A 5,000-nucleotide genomic window follows, 5' to 3' on the forward strand; every position below is an offset into this window, starting at 1 on the left:
TGGCATCGTCTAAGTAAAGAACAGTGTACGGAGCTATTTACAATGCAAATACCCTCTATTTGGCAGTTGAGCATTAAGAGATTTTGTAATTTAAATAAAAAGATATGGTGACAATGTCACAAATTATTCTCGCTTCATCGGACTACCCTTGCCCATGCACACGATTACCAGCTACAGACGACCGTACAAAGTTGCAAAGGTTAGTAATTAAAAGATAATCTGCTTCTCGCAAATTGTGTTAACTGCAGGCGCTAAATCTTTCATTTGTCAGATAAAAAACTGTTTCCACTTATCGATTAAACCTGATACTTTACATACCCTCCTCACACTAAACTTCTCCTTATCGAAGCCCTCACAACGTAAGCCAATTTTCTCAAGTTGGAGGACTTAAAATTATTCACAAACCAACCAGCCTTTCCCCTTTTTTCTTAGTTGAACTTGATTTAATAGGCAGCCAAGCCAATCTTGTTCATGCTCGTAAATCCTGATAATCCAGCCCCGCGCGCGCACCGGTGGATCAGTTGGTTGAGCACTGGCCTGCCATGCAGGAGGTCGCGAGTTCGACTCCGGCCGGACCATCACTCAGGGTCTTAAAACAAGTGAGGAGAAAGTGCTGCCTTTGTAATTACACCCGCAAATGGTTACACTTACAAGTCTTCTCGGATAAGGACTATAAACCGTAGGCCCCGCCTCACAAATATCTTCCAAAAAACAAATAAATGTTCCTAGAGTAGGGGATGAAATTGTGGCTGTGCTTTGTGAGCGTATGGGTGGGTGGGTATAGCAGGTCCACCTTTAGCTGAATAGCTGCAAGAACTTCAATCTGCTCAAACAAATAAATGACAAACAAACAAGCAACAAACTCTATACACGACGAAACAACACCATGATTTGCAAGAGGGCATCTTACGATGCACGGATTTCTTTGTGTTTACGTCAGTCAAAGAACGTTGATACTAAATCATGTAAAGACCCGAAATTCCTTGAAAAGCTGAAGCTTTCTTCTTCAAAGCCCACGCTTTGGCGCTTTTTTTCCTATTTAATGTAGGGGAGAATTAATCTTGAGCCGCGGGAGATCACGTTAAGTGAATGATATTTTTCTCTTGACTACACAAACTACACGTTAAAATCAACTTAGTCATGTATTTTTATGCTAGTATTTCTCTTTGAAAAATTCTGTGTAATGCGTTTTGAAACTTAGTCAACTAATCGGCCAACTAGGCTGGTCTTTCATATACCGGATCCGAAATAATTAAATGTCCATAAAAAACAAAAGAACAAAGCGATCATAACCATATGCAATTAGCAAGGTCTCATCTGAATAACAATGGTCGATTTGTCCTCTGCCATTTTAGTCCGGTACATGAAGGTCGACCAGCCAACTGTTAACACAGCATCACATCGTGCTTTGCAGAGAAAAATAATTCAAAACCTTAAATGGGAACCATTTGCAGTGTCATCAGGTGAGGATTAGACCCATGCCTCTGCCGAGCTTGGACAATGGGAGAAAATAATTACTCAACGCAACTTGTTCGGCACGGTAAAATTGAAATGGCCATAAAATATGATAAATAGACTTTAGGGATGAGTGGTCAGTGATAAAGCAGGGGCACCCAACGTCAATTTTCGGAAAATAACTGTTCGGAAGACGATTTGAGATCTAGAATTTTCGGAACATTTGTTCTAAAATTCTTGCTTGCCTGTCTGTCCTAGGATTTTCGAACATCTAAAAAATGGTATAATTGCCCATTTTTAACGGATTTTTACCCTAAAAAGGTCACCTAGAATTTTCGGGAGCCTTTTTTCTGGCTGAAATTTTCGAAAAGGTAAGTTTTCCCGAGTTTTGAACCCTATAATTTTCGGATCACTAGACTTTCAGCTAGGGCATCCGAACAGATGAGAAATTTTTAGGGGATAAAAATATGCCTATATCCACCGTTTAAATACTAAAATACGTTTAACAATGCAATGTTTAAGTGGTTTTGAACTATACTCTCGTTGGGTGCCCCTGATAAAGTTCCTCGGTTGATTACCGACATTTAGGCAAATCTGGTTCATTAACCAACGTGTCCGTGTAAATTAAATTCAGTTCCCGTTAAAGTAGAACAATACCATGTTTGATCATACAGATAATGCCAGCCAAGGAGAGGTACGAGCAACTTCTTCGCGAGGAATCTACCTCGTCTTCATATCGAGAAGAAATCAGTCTTTGGTCGCTTTTGTCTTTTCATTGGATGACGGAAACCTTTAAGACAGGAAATTGCCGCCCATTGCAAATATGCGATCTGCTGCCTATCGAAGAACAAAATAAAACACGAGTTTTGACTGAAAAGCTTCAAAAAAGTTGGAATGACGAAAAAAAGGCTTGTTGTGGAAAAAGACCTCGACTGTGGAGATGTGTGGTAAAAATGATACCAATAAAAGATGTTTTGACAATGATCTTATTGGGCATGGTGGATATGATTGGTAGCACTCTTCGGCCGTTACTCCTTGGTGTCATCCTGTCGAATTTTTTTTCCAACAATGGCAACAATAATGGAGAGAAGACTATGATGTACGTCTGTGCTGTGCTTATTGGAATAATCTCAATGGTAGAAAGATCAGCCGCGCATTTACGCGGTTGGATGGCCGAAGTAATGGGCGCTAGGATTTGTAGTGCGTTGAAAGGAATGATTTATTCAAAGGTGAGATCTCGCTGGATTAAAAATACTGGCTTTTTCAACTTCTATAAAAAAGGTATTTGATAAATTAACCATTGAAGCTCATTCTTCTTTTTATTTTCAACTTTACGGCGTATTTTCAGAAATGATATTAGATGGCAACTCTTGCAAGCCGTTTAAGTGCCCCCATGTTAAAAGAAGTCTCTCCCTTTTTTTCTTCAGATTTTGAAAGTATGTTTGCATAACACCTGACAGGCAAAATTTTGAACTTTGATTTTTAACCAACGGTCGTTTACTTTGAGTTTAAGTTTTGGATTTCACGGTCCGCTATTACTCACGTTCAAAACTGACCGATTGGACCTCTGAGGATTGGATCCAGGGAAAAGTGACCTCAAAAAGCGTCTGAATGCATCTTATTATATATGCAAAACGTGAGTTTAAAAGTCTGAAATTCCAAAACTGCCGTGCTGCATATTAATTCTGCGGCGCACACACGCATTGCATTCTTAAACTAGTGAGCCTTTGACGTCATTTCATCCTCGATCCAGCTCTCTCAAGAACTTTAAGTTAGTAATGGCGCAACATTAAATAGGAAAAATCCAGTTAAAACAAACAGGTGTCTTTTTGAAATCAAGGATTAAAACTTTGGTCGCTTAGTATTTAGTTCACATAGTTTTGAAATCCAAAGAAAACGAGATTTGATTTTTTTTGGTCACAGAGAGCACTTTAAATCACCACAACTGAACTTGTTTTGCCTTATTAATGTTTAGAAAACACTAGAGATCAATTGTCCTGGAGCTTAGTTTTTCAAATACTCTTTTGTTAGATATTAGGTCAAAACATAGGGGAAAACATCTCTCAAAAATCTCATTTCTTTTTCCAGAAAAAAAAAGCACGTTATTAAAGTTCATTGAGACAGTTATGGTAAATTTGGCCCTAACAGCAGAACAGTAAAAATTATAGTATTTGACTTCTTTTTTATTGGCTAACAGATTACCCTTGTCGGACATCGAACAGTCCAGGAGTTTCAGGAAGGTCACGTTATCGATTTCTTTTCCAATGACATTCAGCGTATGGAACTGGCGCCTCGATGGGTTTTTAACTTGGTTTTCTTGATCTATTTCATCCCTACCGTACTTTACTTGTTCCTCAGTCTGTTTAAGTGGCAAGCGCTCGCTGGCGTACTTTTTCTAGGAGGTCTCGTTCCTTATTTTTTATTTGTCTCTCATCACGTTGGAACACTGCGATGGCAAATGGCCAAAGTGTCTGACAAACGTATCGCACTTATGAACGAGCTGGTGTCCGGGATTCGTGCTGTGAAGGCTCAAGCCTTGGAACATCATTATGAAGAAAGGGTCAAGGAAATAAGAAAGTAAGCTGCGTCATTGTGACTTGAGATGATTCCTTTATTACTGACTGACTGACTGAGTGACCAAGCGATGGGCCAATGGATGTATCGATCGATGGATCTTGGCTGATCCATGAGTCGGTTGATTGATTGTTTAATAAAGCAATAAGCACGCTAGGTCACGCATGCATCAAGTTCAAGTTGTAGCGGTGCTACTGGTTTTAAGGGCTCATGTATCGGTCACGAGTATTCTGCGAAATGGTAGGAATGCCTGAATATATCCGAATGAATGGAAGCGCTCAGATGACAGCCTTGTTGGGAACAGCACATATCCTCAGAAAGGTGTTGTATCTCTAACAATCTGTGAGAGGGAAATGAGATGTGACATGAAATACAAGGTAGGAAGATCGACGAGAGTAGAATGAAACGTTTTTATAACAAAAGCAATAGTAACAGACGTCGATCAAATGACGGGGATCGAACTGGAGCCCTTCCAGCTCAGAAGGCTGAGCTCAGTCCGTGAGTGCCCTGCTTTCTGAGCTGGTGGGTCGCCAGTTCAATACCCGTCATTCGATCGACGTCTGTTTCGATATTCCTCTGTTCCTTGTAGCTGTAGCTTTGAATACCCGTAAAACGGAGCAGGAAGGGGCGTGAAAGGCGCGCACGCAGGACCACAAGTTTATCAGTAACTCTGGTTGATTGTCATGTGTTACCCTCGTAAAAATAAGGTCCTTTTAATAATAATGTAATACCTGGTGATCAGACAGACGCAGGCTCATCACAAAGACATTTCTTACCTTTTCGCTTACTTCTAAACGTCGGAATTGATCCAAACTTTCCACAAAAGTTTTTTTTTTCGCTTTATTCAAAGAGAAAACGCTTTCCGGCGAAAATAATTTTAGCTTAGCAACGCTTAGCGCAATCATTTGCCATATAAGGTCAAACTTAGGTATATGAGCTGGTAACCGAGATTGAGTGAACCAATCAGAGCA

At 40.0% G+C, this 5,000-nt stretch overlaps 1 pseudogene; it reads left to right on the forward strand.

Annotated features, from left to right (window-relative positions):
- Positions 1-3,360: 3,360 nt before the first annotated feature.
- The window catches only part of LOC138002150 (ATP-binding cassette sub-family C member 4-like), a 17,435-nt pseudogene continuing 15,795 nt past the window's right edge, over positions 3,361-5,000 (forward strand).

This window comes from Montipora foliosa, chromosome 5 (genome assembly GCF_036669935.1).
Source record: "Montipora foliosa isolate CH-2021 chromosome 5, ASM3666993v2, whole genome shotgun sequence".
Classification (NCBI taxonomy): domain Eukaryota; kingdom Metazoa; phylum Cnidaria; class Anthozoa; order Scleractinia; family Acroporidae; genus Montipora; species Montipora foliosa.